The sequence below is a fragment of the Petaurus breviceps genome, unplaced genomic scaffold (genome assembly GCF_028583685.1).
Source record: "Petaurus breviceps papuanus isolate PSGF00001 unplaced genomic scaffold, PetGlider_PUasm1.0 186, whole genome shotgun sequence".
NCBI classification, from domain to species: domain Eukaryota; kingdom Metazoa; phylum Chordata; class Mammalia; order Diprotodontia; family Petauridae; genus Petaurus; species Petaurus breviceps.
The window spans coordinates 24,096,889-24,111,399 of NW_027185798.1; the positions used below are offsets into that span (position 1 = coordinate 24,096,889).

A 14,511-nucleotide genomic window follows, 5' to 3' on the forward strand; every position below is an offset into this window, starting at 1 on the left:
TGTGTGTGTGTGTGTGTGTGTGTGTGTGTGTGTGTGTGTGTGTGTGTCCATGGGAAGTGGGCCAGGTGCCTTTTGTATTTGTACCCCCAGAACTTAGCTAGGTGCATGGTACATAGTAGGTGCTTTTAGTAAATTCTTGTTGGTATTGATCAGCTGATTATTCCAAGGTTCTTCAGTGAGTGTTGGGTGTTGAGACCCAGAGACACAGCAAATCACTCAGAGAGACAGCCAGAGACTCCCAGACATAGAGATGGAGACCCCCAGACAGACACACACACAGAGACCCTTCCCAAAGAAAGCCCTGCCCCAGGGAGACAGACCCTCCCACCATCCCTGACATAGAGAGAGACCCCCCCCCCCAGACAGAGGGATTCCCAGATACAGAGAGAGACAGACCCCTAGATAGTGGGAAAGAGAGACCCCCCTCAGCCACAGAGACAGATTCAGGGCTGGTCACAGGGACGGAAGGAAGGAAAGACTGAACACAAAGTGGCAGAGACTTTGAAAGTGCTAGCAGTAGAATGGGTGTTCAGATGGCCTCGCCAAGGCTTGGATTTGTCTGGGGGGGGGGGGGCCTTGAGAAATGAGCTTTTAAAGAACCAAGAGCCGGGAGATTCCCCCCAGTTTTTTTCCTTCTGAGCAGCCAAGGTCTACCCCATCTCTGGCTCGAGGACCAGATACCATGCCACGTCAGAATTAGAACTGGTGCCCTGTGATCATGAGCAAGGGGCTGGAGTTTGGGGCTTGTGGTGTTGTCTTTCCTAGCCCTACCACAACAGAAGAAATCTATCTGCCCTGGATTTCAAGTTGCCAAAAATAAAGACTGTGGCACAGAAGGGCTGGAGACCTGTTAATTAGCAATGGCTTTTCCCCTGACTGACTCACTGTTGAGATGTCCTGTTTGGGGATGGAAGCCCCTGGGAGCTTCAGAAGGAAGAGGATTTTCTGGTGGCTGGAGGGAATCCCTGCTTTTCACACCTGTGACCGGGCCTGGTTGACTCCCTTTTATATGAGGGGGAAAACCTGGGTGGCAAAGAAACCTCTGGGCCTTTAAAGACTTGGGGGACAAGACCTGGTTCCCTTGCTGTGTGAGCTGAGGCAGCGAGTCATTCACCTCTCCTGGCTTTCTCCCCAGCTAAATGAGAGGGTGGGGCTACATCAAGGCCTTCTCAGCCTTTCTTGTTCTTTGACCCCTTTGACCTGCTACTGGGAGCCTCTGAACCCCATGCTGGGATCAGGCTTCTAGATAAAGGACTTGCTCGTTTTCATTAAAGGTTAGGGAAAGTGGCTCAGTAGGTAGAGCCCTCTGGACCTGGAGTCAGAAAGACTCATCTTCCTGAGTTCAAATCCAGCCCCAGACACTTACTAGCTGTGTGACCCTGGGCAAGTCACTTTACCTGCCTACCTCAGTTTCCTCATCTGTAAAATGAGCTGTTGAAGGAAATGCCAAACCCCTCCAGTATCTCTGCCAAGAAAATCCCAAATTGGGTCACGAAAGAGTCAACTGTGAACAAAAATGATTATTTTCCCATCCATGTTCACAAACCCCCTGGAACCTCTCCATGGATGGGGGTGGGGGGGTGGGAGGGAGGGGAGAGGCATGTTAAGAGCCCCTGGGCTCGATGATCTCTTAAGGGACCTTCAGCTTTAACTCCTAGAAAAGTTGGGGTTGAAGCTGGGAGCAACCCTGGTAATATTAGCTTCATCTACTCTTGGTGTATGCAGTTACAGACCAAAGCATTTAGGCATTTAGACTATTTAAATAGTGTGGGTGTCAAAATACAGAGCTCTTCTCCAGAAGGTATTAATGATCAAGTACTATTTAGGCCCCTAAGTTATGAAGCAGTCCACCCCCTCCCCCCTTTCCCTAAGTGTGGAGACCCAATGCTCTGTGGGATGAAGCAGCTTGTGGGGCTTCCGGCCTCCCCTGCCCAGCTGGGCACTGCCGGTCCTGGAGCAGAGGATGAGGAGCTCTTCCTGAAGGGAAGATGGGCAGGGTCTGGGGCTCAGGAGATGGCCTTTGCTCCCAGAGTCACAGCACTCAGCCAGGCTAGGAGCTTGGCTGTGTGTGTTCTGTTGGATCAGAGGGTCCTGCTTGACAGGAGCAGCCTGTCTCCAGGCTGGCCTGGACAGTGGTAGTAGAAAAAAGTGTAACAATAACCCTTTAGTTACTTGACTAAGTTCCTCTTAAGAAGGCAGTGCATTTTACAAGTGAGGAAACCAAGACTCAGAGAAGTTAATTAGTCAGTAAACTTTTTTTTCCTTCCTTCCTTCCTTCCTTCCTTCTTCCTTCCTTCCTTCCTTCCTTCCTTCTTTCCTTCCTTTCCTCCCTTCTTTCTTTCCTTTCTTCCTTCCTTTCTTCTTTCCTTCTTTTGTTTCTTTCTTTCTTTCTTTCCGAGTTAAATGACTTGCTTAGGGTCACACAGCCAGTAAGTATCTGAGGTTGGATTTGAATTCAGGCCTTCCTAACTCCAGGGCCACTGCTCTATCCACTGTGCCACCTAGCTGCCCTTTCAACGAGCATAAGCACCGTCTCTGTGCCAGATACTGGGGATGGAAACAGGAAGAATAAAACAATTCCTGTTCCTAAGGATCTTCTCATGGGAGAGACCACAAGGCTGTCTATAAAAACACACAGAATCAGTCTCAAAGAAAAGAGGCAGAATGTTCCTAAGTAGGAGTAGTGATTTGTCCAGGTGCCATAACCAGGAAGTTGCAAGGGTCAGGACTGGAACTCGGGGTAAGTGACTCCAAATCCCCTACATATCCGTGCCATCTGTGTCATTCTGCCCTGCATTACCTGTCAACCTGGGGCGCCTTGCTCTCCCTCCTCCCTGCCTTAGGACTTGCTCTCTGAGCTCCTCTCCAGCCGGATCTCTCTTTTAGCACATTCCAAAAATGGCCTTGCAGTTAGTTGTAGCTTGCCATCAGCTCTTCAGAAGCCAAATCGTCACCATCACCATCATAACATATGAATAACACTCGAAGGATTGTAAAAATGCTTTCTTTCTATGGATTCTCCTTTGATTCCCACAGTAACCCTGTGAGAGAGGGGCTAATATTATCTCCTTTTTACAGAAGAGGTGAAGTGACTTGCCCAGGGTCACACAGTTAGTGTTTGTGGAAGAGTTTGAACTTGGGTCTTCTATGCTCCAGATCCAGAGTTTCACCTGCCCCACCTAGTTGCCATAATAGTTGATAGCATGTGGGTCTATATTAATCCAAATACAAAGTATGTTCATATTTGTACATGCACACACACACACCCAGTAAGGTAGCTGCTATCATTATTCCCATTTCACAGATAAGGAAACTGAGGCTGAAGGGGATGAAGGGACTTCCTGAGGGTCACACAGCCTGTATTGTACACACACACACACTCTGAGGGGCTTCAGAATTCTTGTTGCACATACCATTGGTAGGTCTTGACCTCAGTTCCTAAACTTCCCCATTTCTCCAGCCCTGCTCCCTTTCAGAAGGCCCTTCAAAGGCCCTTCAGCCACAAGCGGCTTCCCCTTTTGGGTCACTGCCCACCCACTTTTTATTTAACTTAATATGGAGTGAGTTTTTCACCTTTTCTCTCCATTAGAATGTAAGATCCTTGAGGGCAAGGTCTGTTTTTGCCTACCTTTGTATCTTCAGGGCCTAATACAGTGCCTAGCACCCAGCAGGGGCTTAATAGTTGTTGACTTGGCAGATTAATTTAACTGACTGTTGTGTTCAATAGATTTTGGTTGATTTACTTGCTTGCCTTCTGGGCCTGGGCCCACCTTGGACCTCCTATGGCTCAGAGCTGCCCCGCCTCCCAAATTTCCAACTGGAGAGGTCCCTTCAGTGACTACCTCAGCTTCCGCCCCTCTCACTCCTGTTCACTTAGGGTTTCTTGATAATTATGTATTTTCTTCATCCCATCAGTGTCCCTTGCTCCCCTACCCAGTCAGCTTAGACTCCATGGTTAGTCACTATTTAAAACTGTATTAATTGCTTCTATTTTTATATCACATTAAATCATTTCCAAACGTATCCCTGCCTCCCCGCAGCCATCCTTTATTGTATGAAGCAGATTGACTGCGCATGCCGTGTTCCACATCCACGGTCCCCCACCTTTGCAAAGGAAGGAGGGGAGGTACGCAGTATATTTTCCAACCTAGGTGATTGTAAGGCGTTCCATCCCATTCCTTTCATTTGTTTTTTTCCATTTATGTTGTTGAAGGAATTGTGTGTATTATTTTCCTGGTCACAGCTGTCTTCCCATGATTGAAGTTTTCACTCTCACTGTTTCTTGGATGCAGTAATGCTTTTCCATTGCAACTGTGTGCCATAACTTGTTTGGCCATTATCAATGAGCACTTTTGTTGAAGGTCTATGACTATTTGGTGTACATGGGACCTGTCTACCTCTGGCTTCCTTGGGGTATTTAGCCCAGGTGGGGGAATCTCTAGTTCAGAGGAATTACTTGGACCTCGTCTTCCCTGGGAATCTCAGAATGCCTCCCTTCTTTGCTCTTCTATGGGTTGGACTGGTCCTCAGTCCCAAGTCGCCCTCAGCCTTCGTCTCAATGAATCATTACAGGAAAAGCCACAAAGCCATTATAACCGGGTCTGACCCACTAAGTCACCCACCATGTTCATTACTCAGTGGTCCTCTTTACTGACCTCATCTTGGTCAGAAAGAGACAGAGACACAGAATATCACTAAAATGCAGAGGCGGCAGAGTGCAGGGGTCTTTTACTACAGAACACTCCAGAGCCTTGGGACCTCATCTGGCTTCCTTGACGTGTTCTGTATGATCCTGAGGATTTTTTTACAATTCTTAATCCAAGGTCACCTACTCCCAGCCAGTGATTTTACCTCTTCTTTTCTGCCGTTTGCCCTGGTTTCCTCATCTGTAAAATGGAAGCCATGATCTCATAGGGTTGGTGTGAGGATTGAGAGAATATAAAGTCCTTAGCACAAGGCCTGGCACATAGTAGGTCCTCACTTATTCCTTTCTCCTCCCCTTCCCCACTTCTCTCATTGGCAGCTCCCCCTGCTCCCAAACTCTTTTCTTATGAGTATGAAATTCAAAATTCACCTTTTTTGGTCAGCACTGAACCAGGCTTCCTGAGACTCAGCTGCTTTTACCACTGGGCTGAGACACCTGGTGATTATGACCAAATTAGATAACTCTGGAGAGTGAGTTGCCCTTAGGAGCAGAATCTGACCTTAAAACTGGAAGGGAACTCAGAGGCTGGCTCTCATTTTACAGATGAGGAAACTGAGGCCCAGAGAGGTGGGGCCTTGCCCGGGGCTCGCAGAGCAGGGATCTACATCCAGGACTGACTCCAGAACCAAGGCTCCAGAGTATTCTGTAGCAAAAGGCCACTGTATTCTGCTGTCTCTCTGTGTCTGTCTCTTTCTGACCCTGTGTCTCTGCACCCCTTCCCTTTCATTGTCTCTGTCCCAATTCAGACTCAGGGCTGGTGGGAATTTCCAGATTAGGCTCTTTCCCCTTTCACCACCGATGCTTCTCCTTGGGGAGATAGGATTCCTGTTCAGGTCCAGAGTGGATGTGACCCCTCTGAGGGCCTTCTCGCTCGGAGCCACTTCTGGGAAAGTCTTACACTCACAGCCAAAGCTTTGTTTCTAGGGAGTTGGGAGGGAAGGTAACGATTTGGAACCAGAGGCTCCGGGGCCCTGGGTGTGTGGCCAACACCTGTATTCAAATGGAAAGAGCAGCATTCCTGCATACTCCTGTACAAATTCCAGCGTGGGTCATCAATCCTGCCCTTCCCTGATAGGCATCTGCCTGAAGGGGCCCTCATTAATTATTCTCAGACCTTTCTGGCTAGGACTTTCCAACCTGGGCTTGTGGTATGCCTATTAATCTGGGCTCTGGAAGCTGGCCCAAGAGCCCTCTTTAGGCTTGAAGGAGATCTCAGAATCAATCCTAGATCTGGGCTGGGAGAGACTCAGGGTCCTGTAATCCAGCACCTACATCTTAGGGAAGGGGAAACTGAGACCCAGTGACTTGTGTCCAAGGTCACAGAGAAAGTAGTAATAATAAGTATGGAATAATAATAATAAATATATATATATAGTGTGTGTATAATGTATACACAATGTATAGTATATAGAATGTATACCCAATGTCTATATTGTATATAGTATAGTATAGAATATATGGCAATGTGTTCTATATAATATATAGTAATATAGCATATATGATATATAGTATAAAAATATCTGGTTCTATATAGTGTGTAGATATATAATATATATGGTAATGATAACAGCACTAACGGAAAGCTGTAGGGCTGGCAGAGTCCTTTATTTTAGCTCATTTGATCTTCGTAACCTTGTTTTAAAGGAAACCAAGGCCAGAAAGGTGACTTAACCAGTCATACCACTAGTAAGTATATGAGGCAGGATTTGAACAGGGGGTCTGCCTTATTCCAGGGCAGCTAAGTGGCAGAGTGGAATGAGTTCAAATCCAGTCTTAGATATTTACTGGCTGCGTGACCTCGGGTAAGTCACTTAACCCTGTTTGCCTCAGTTTCCTTATCTGTAAAATGAGCTGGAGAAGGAAGTGGCAAACCAATGCATTATTATCATTGTCAGCTGAAATGGCTGAACAACGGCCACAGCAAAAACTGCCTTATTCCAGGTTGAGCACTGACCACAAGGCTACCTGCTTCCTCAAAGGTAGAAATAAAGAGCAGAGTTGGGATTTGAACTCATGTCCCTCCTTCCAGTGTGGCTGAGTGAGAGATTCCACTTTGGATCTCAAGGCCAGTCTAGCTGAGTGTGGGAAAGGTCATTACTCTCTAGAAGTTGGCCATCAGGAGAATGGATCCTATACCCCCACCCTGAAAGCTATCTCTTGGGATGACCCAATCCCAGTGGATGCCTGGAGTATGGAAGAAAGACCCCTATACTCAACACAACTTTAGTTAATTCACCAGATTTGGGGATTTGTATCTTCCTCTCCTGTTTTGACTGTAATTCTCATTCTCCCCACTCCCCCCGTGACCTACACATGGTGTCTGTGTAAGTGAAACTTTCTGCCTCCCTCAAAAAAGGAACAGGTTTTGACATCCCCATTGCTGAATACCCTGATGGCATATTCTGATAACGGTTTTCATCACTTGCCTAAACATTGAGCCCAGACTGAAAGAAACATGTTCCTGAGGCCAGGCAGTTTGCCCATCTTTCCCTTCTCCCCCCACCCTTGTTTTCTTTCCCTCACCTCACCAGGGTGTGCGTGTGAATCCCAGGCACTCGCCCCATAGCATGTTGGGGAATAAATCAGGAAGAGTGTACTATTGGAGGCTATTTTTACTGAATGTTGTTGAGACAAGCTTGGTCCCTTGGTTCTTCCACATTACTTTGCAGAGAATGGAGCATCGCTAAGGGGGTGGGGGATGGGGGAGGGAGGGTATAGGGGGCCTTGCCAACTCATTCCAAACATGTTCTCTAAGGGAGGTTAGATACCATCTTATAGCATCCTAAAGAATGGGTCATTAAATAGCATTGGGAGGGGAGAGCGAGTGTGGGAAGGAAAGAACTCTGTTCCGGGACAGAAAACCAGTGCCCAGCATTGCTGGCCACACTGAGCTAGAAATGGGAAAATGTTGGCTTCCGGAATGAGAAGAATCTGCCTCTCCATCCATCTCTTCTGTGTAGCATTTCTGCATGGAGTAAAAGCTGACAGTGCCCCGGGAGAGGGATTTTTTCCACATCCTGGGAATTCCCTAATATCACTGAAATCGCAGGTCTGGTTCCTAATCCCATCTCTCATATGGAAGATATGTTGTTTCCCTTAATTTTTTTTAAGTAGGTAAAATTAAAGGTCATTCTTTGACTCATTTCTTGCCTAGCCTTAATCACTGAATGGGTGTTGCCTCAGTCAAACCGAGACCTGAGAAAAGAAGGCCAAGGTCTCCCACTGCATCTGTGGCCATTTCCTTGTGGCCACATACAGATCAAGACATGTGGCCATGTCTTGATCTGTATCTTGCCACTGGACCCAGATGACTTCAGAGAAGAAAGTGAGGCTGGTGACTTTGCCCTGCCTTGATTAAATCCAGTTCATTGGCCCATCAGGGCATCACCTCCCCGAAGTCCCTCACAACACAGAACAAACAACCCCATATTTCCTTTGATGGACTATAAGACTGTTTTACTTCTGTCTTTGCATCCCCAGTGCCTAGGACTGTGCCCTGGCATGGAGTAGGTGCTTGTGGTTGATGAGTCTCAGGGGAGTGATGCCACAGTCAGGGCCGTTGGAAAGTGGAAACATTTTTTTTGTCACTGAGGATGTTTTGCTCCGTGGAGGTGTGTGGGTGGATAGCTGCAGGGCTAGGGACCCAGTTGACTCATTACGGTTTTCTCTCCTCTCTTCCCTCCTCCCCCTGAGGAACCCAGGAGAGTGGAGCATTATCAAGTCCCTAGGGCCATGGAGAGCTCCCTCTCTCCCACTTGCCCTAGCACCATGGTCTTTTCAGCTGTCTCTGAATTCAGCCAGCACCAACTTCCTGTAGCAAGACAAGTGACTTTGGGGTCCTTCTGCTGGGTTGGTATTGCCCTCTTGAGATGCCTATGGGCAGAGGCTCAGACCTCCAGGATCTACCTGGTTCCAGCTGGACCTTCCCCCACCCTCTGCCCCCTTCATCCTCATGCCAGCTCTGCTCCAGGAAGACTCCAGGCATGGAGAAGTTCCTAGGGAAGCCTCTGAGGGGCCTCCAGCCCCCATTCCAGTTAGGGCTGAAGGCTCTCTGCTAACTTGTATTTTCCTACAAGAATGGGACCAGCATCCTTTGCTTTAGTATCAAAGAGGTCTGCCTGCCATAGTGGACTGTGAATGATATCCCAGCAGCCCTAGAGACCCATCATGTTGCACAGCCCAGGAATTGCCTTGCAGTTGAGGGGTCACCTAGCAAATAATAATGTATTAAACTTGAAGTCAAGAAGACCTAAATTCAAAACCTGGCTGAGACATATACTACCTGTGTGACTTTGGGCAAGTCATTTGACTTCCATCTCAGTTTCCTCGCCTGTAAAATGGGGATAATAATAGCATTTACTTCCCAAGTTTGTGGTGAGGACCAAAGGAGATACCTTATTGGTGCTAGCTGTTTTATGTAAAGCTTAATGAGGGCTTGTTCCTGCCTCTGGGGAGGGGAGGAAATAGGCTGAAGGACACCCAACTGGGCCTTGGTGTGTGCCTTCTTTGGTGTGTACCCTTGGGAAGGAGGCTTGTGTCACAGCAGGGAAGGGGATCCTCAGGGAGCCCTGTACCCCCAAGCTCTTTCCCAGATTCCCCTGCCTCCCAGTGGGCTGCATTCCAATGTTTACTTGTAAGCTGATTGTTTCTAAGGAGGAAATAACATGCTCTTTGGAGAGGAACGTTATTTAGGCTTGGTGTAAGGGCAGTCCAGAGGAACGATGGACTGGCTGCTTAAGGAGGCCGGGGGGCCAGGGGTTTTCCCCTCACTCCAGATCATGCAAAAGGCTTCTGGGATTGGATCGGCCAAGAAGGATTTCTTTTTCAGGGATGGGTGGGTCTAGAGAGCTGAGAGCCCTGCCCCCTCTGAGATGCCCTGGATTGGGATAGTGTGGTTAGCAGTTAGTAAGTGCCTGGTGTTAATCATGGCCACTAGGCGGCGCCATAGTTCACACAGCGCCGGGCCTGGAGTCAGGAACACCTATGGCTAAGTCACTTAACTTCTGGACCTCAGTAAACTTACCTGTAAAATGGGCCTGAGGGGAGTGATAGCCCCTATTTCACTGGGTTCTTGTGAGGATCAAAGGAAGGAATATATGTAAAGCGCTTTGCAAAGCTTAGAAAACTATGAAAATCCACATCCATAGGCATTCTCTCTCTCTCTTCCCTCTCTTTCCCCATCTCTCCTTCTTTCTATCTGGACTCTTTCTCTTTCTCCCTCCTCCTTCTCCTTCTATCTTCTCTCTCTCCCTCCCTTTCTCTCCCTCTCCCTCCTTCTCTCTCTGTCCTCTCTCTCTGTCCCTCTCCCTCTCTCTCTCCCTCTCCTTCCCCCCTCTCTCCCTCTCTCTCTCTCCTTCTCTCTCTCTCCCTCTCCTCCCTCTCCCTCCTTCTCTCCCTCCCTCCCACTCTCCCTCCCTCCCCCCCTCTTTCTCTTTCTCTCCTCTCCCTTCCTCTCTTCCTTTCCCTCTCTCCATCTCTTTCCTTCTCTTTCTCTCCCATTCTCCTCTCACCTCTCCCTCCCCCATACAGGTTTCAGAAGTTTCTAGGTAGATTAGAGCTAAATTTATAAGAATGCTCTGCTTCCAGGGAATCACATTTATCATCTCATAAAATGAATATTGAAAAAGTAAGCCTCCCAGAAGGCATCTGGGGAGCAAAGATCAGAAGGCTAGGGCGGTCTTTGCCTTTGGAGAGATTTGGGGGCTTGCTGTCCCTCCCACTGACAGTGGGCGATCCAGGTGCCTCTGTTTCACTGCCCTGCCAAGCAGAGCCACCCCTCCCGGGAGGTTTTCTTCTAGCCACTAACTCCTGAACTAGGAGCTGCTTTGCTAGTGAGCCAAGCATCCTCTTCTCACATTAGGAATGGCATGCATCATCCCCAGCCATATTTCTGCATTCCACTGTGTGCATTGGGGGGGTGAGGGGGGGAGGTGTCCCAAATTCTTTCTAAAGCTTCTGGATTCCCCAAAGCTCTGAATCTATTTTCCAGATGTAGAGTAGGGATGGGGAAAGTCCTCTCCTCTAGGGACTTGACTTTTTTTAAAAGTTTAATTTAATTTTATTTCTTTTAGTTAGCATAAATGTATTTTCTTTAACTCTCATTCTGTCTTTTTTTACAAAAATCATCTTAACAGAAATACCCAGGCAAGCTAAATGGATTCCTGCTTTTTACCACGTCCCAAAATATACATCTCATTCTGCCCCCTGAGACCTAAAATACTGTATAAATAATGATGATGTTGCCCCCATTCCCCATACAGATAGGGGAGGGAGAAGAGAGGGAGTGATGATTCCATTACTGGAAGGTGAGTACAAAAAAGGAACTTTTCCAACCAGCTCGGCCTGTTCCGGATCTGATCATTGCTGATGATCTGAACTGAAGGCTTGTGAATATGTCATTTTCTTCTTGGTGGTGTTTGCAAATCCTGCTGTCCTCAGAGTCAAGTGTGAAAGGGCTTCCAATCAGTCCTTCTGGATCTTTGGATCATAGATTTAGAGTGAGGCTATCTGGTCCAAACCGCTTGTCTGATGATGAGTAAACTAAGGCCCAGAGGTTCAGTTTCTTACCTAAGGTCACATAGGGAGTAAGTCTGAGGCAGGATTATAATCTTTAAGATTCATCAGTCTGCATTTATTAAGCACATGCTATGTTCCAGGCACTAACAGTTACCTCATTTGATCCTCACAACTGCCCTATGATCCTTAGATGCTGTTAATTATCCCTATTTTACAGTTTAGGAAACAGAGGCAAACAAGTGACTTGCCTAGGGTCACGCAGCCAGTAAGCGTTGGAGGCTGAATTTGAATTCAGGTCTTTTGACTCCAGACCCAGTGCTCTATCATTTGTACCTCCTAGAAAACAAACAAAAGGTCAGTCCCTGCTCTCAAAGAAGTGTAGAATATCAGATTTAGAAACCCTAGAGGTCATGGAGCCATTTTACAGGTGGAGAAACAGAGACCCAAAGAGAGTAAGCAGTTGACCCTATATCACACAGGCAGCCAAAACCGCCAGGATTTGAACCCAGCTCCTTGGTTCTCTTTGCAACTTTGTTTCTTAGTTCCAGCGGATGTTCTTTCCCATTGTTTTTCCATATCAATTGTAGTAGGGATATATGATATTATATTTTTATGATGTATTTTTAGACCATAGCTCCTTGTTACTGTACTCAGTGAATTTTATAAATTAATGTTGTGCATAATATCACTTATATATAAAATAATATAGAAATTATTTCTAATTTATATATTAATAATTCACATAAGCATAATTAATCATGTATATGTTCATTTGCATTCACCCAAGGCTGGGAGGGCCTGGCTTAGTATGGTATGTTTCTTTTTAGCGGTACTTATGTTTTTGGTGGGAGGATAGATATGTGCCAGAAGTCCATCAGATACTCCCACATAGCTGTTCTTTCCCTCCTTTTTATCCATCCTTCCTTTCTTTCTGCTCCCAACCCCTTTTTCTTCTCTTCTCCAGGTGAAGCATCCTCTTCCTTCACTAAATCCTTTTATGACCGTGGTGGAGTCAGTAGACATTTACCAAGTACCTACTTGCAGCTGAAACCTTCTTACCTGCATGGTCTCCCCCTATTAGCAAGTGGGCTTCTAGAGAGTAGGGACTGCTTTGCCTCTCTGTTTGTATCCCTAGCACTTACTGCAATGCTTGCCACACAGTGAATGCTTAATACATGCCTTTTCATTCATTCATTCGTACTTCATGCCAGGCACTCTGCTAAATGTTAGAGGTACAAGGCAAATATGAAACACACCCTGACTTCAGAGACCTGGGACATCTTTAAATCAGCCAGGCAGAGCAATAAATGGCAGAACCAGGATTTGAAATCAGTTTTTGGAAGTCCAAATCCCATGCTTTTCCTACCATGCTAGGCTGCAAAGGCCTGCTGGACTCTGCCATGGTGGATACCCAAATGGTTACATTAAATCCTGGATTCCACATTTTAGTAAGGACATTGACAAGATAGAATGTAGCCAAACCCAGCATGGTAAGGGGTCTTCAAACCATATCATAGAAGCATCTCTTGAAGGAATAGGATTAACTCACAATCTAATGAGAGAGAGAAATCATATGTAAAGGTATGGAACAGAGCCCCAGGAATTCCATTAGAGATCTCCCACCAGTATGCTATCTGTCCATGAAGTCAGCGCTCTTTGAGTCTTGGAATTTACATTCTGGGTCCGTTCTGGGTCCACCTTACTGTGTTAACCTCTCCAGCCTTTGTGTCTTATCTACCTGGAAATCATGAGAAACTTACTCAGATACCTTACTGAAATCCAGGTAGTTCTGCTGCCTTCCCCTGTTCTCCTAACACAGTGGTGACTGTCCAAGAGAAAAAGAGGTTAGTCTGGTACGACTTGTTTTTGATGTGCCCATGTTGGCTTGTAATGGCCACTGTCTCTGAGTACTTGTACCATCCCCTTTAATCATACACTCTAAAATGTCGCCACAGAGGGAAGTCAGACTCCTGACCCCTATCATTTAGAGTTTCTCTTTTCCTTCCCTTTTGAGAATGGAGAGAGCTGAAGGCCTGGTTCCAGCCTGTCCACTCCATCTCCTCCAGAATTTTACGAACCTCATGGGTGACAGCTGGACAGTCATAGACGTTTTCTCAGTGCCTTCAGATGGAATCGCTCCAGCCTTGACTTGTCTCTACTAAGGACAGCTGGATGGCCTCAGTTTCCTCAGTTGTGTTAGGTTTCAAATCCCTATGCATCAAGGTTTCATACTTTGCAAGGAAGGGAAGCCGGAGAAAAGTTTAATAGCTGTCTTTTTCCTTAAAAACAAAAAAAGCTTTATTGCTATTTTTATTTTTAAATCGCATTCTCATTTCCCAATACTGTGCCCATAGTAGAAAACCTCCGTACCCTCTCATGTTCACCACCCTGGTGCAGGCCCCCAGCATCTCACATCTGGCCTGTTTCAGAAACCTTCGGGTCCATCCTTCGCTCAGGTACCAAAGGGGTCTTCCTGATCTGACCCTGTCACCACCACCCTTACTCACTTAATTCCAGTGACTTCCTCCTCCCTATAAGATCAATGATCAAATCCTCCATTTAGGCCTTGTTCCTGATATAAGAACTGTTTCCCAGCTTGGTGCCTTTGCACTGACTCTCACCCAATACCCTCAGGGCTCTCCTTCCCCACTCCCACCTCCTGGCTTCCTTCAAGATGCTTCTCAACCCCTCTCCGTTCCTTCTGAGATTGCCTCCTGTTCTTACTATAGCTGTACACAGTCATTGGCATGTGGGCTGCCCCTCTGAGACTGGGGGCTCCTTGAGGGCAGGAACAGTGGCTTTGGTTTTCTTTGCATTCTGGTGGTCCTGTAACTATCTTGATTATCTTCTTGACCCCCTCCCCAAAAATGGATCTTTTAAAAAAGACCCTTTGTTTGTCCTTAGCATTCATCGCGGACTCGGATCCGTTGGAAATTCGGTGACCTGGAAATCCCCGTTTCTTCCCAGAAAGAGCCTTGGCCCTAAAGTCAGAGGACCTGCTTTCAAATCTGCCTCTGATCGTTACCAGCTGCAGAGTTAGGCTTGAATGACTTCTAAAGTTCCCACCAGCTTCTCTCTCCTCCTCCTCCACTCTCTCTACCTCTCCACCCATCCTCCATCCTTTCCTCCTCTCTCTTTTCCTCCCTCTACCTCTCTCTATCTCTCTGTCTCTTTCTATCTCTGTCTCTCCCTCCCGTCCCCCCCTTTCACTCTCTCTCCCTTCTTCTCACTCCTCCCTCATCTTTCTCTGTCTCTCCTCTCCCTTCTCCACCTCCCTCTCCCTTTCTTCC

At 46.9% G+C, this 14,511-nt stretch overlaps 1 protein-coding gene across 2 annotated transcripts in view; it reads left to right on the top strand.

The window, feature by feature from the left end:
- RAB11FIP4 (RAB11 family interacting protein 4) overlaps nt 1–14,511 on the top strand; it is a 178,806-nt gene that overhangs the window by 147,105 nt on the left and 17,190 nt on the right. The gene's annotated exons all lie outside the window — the stretch shown is intronic.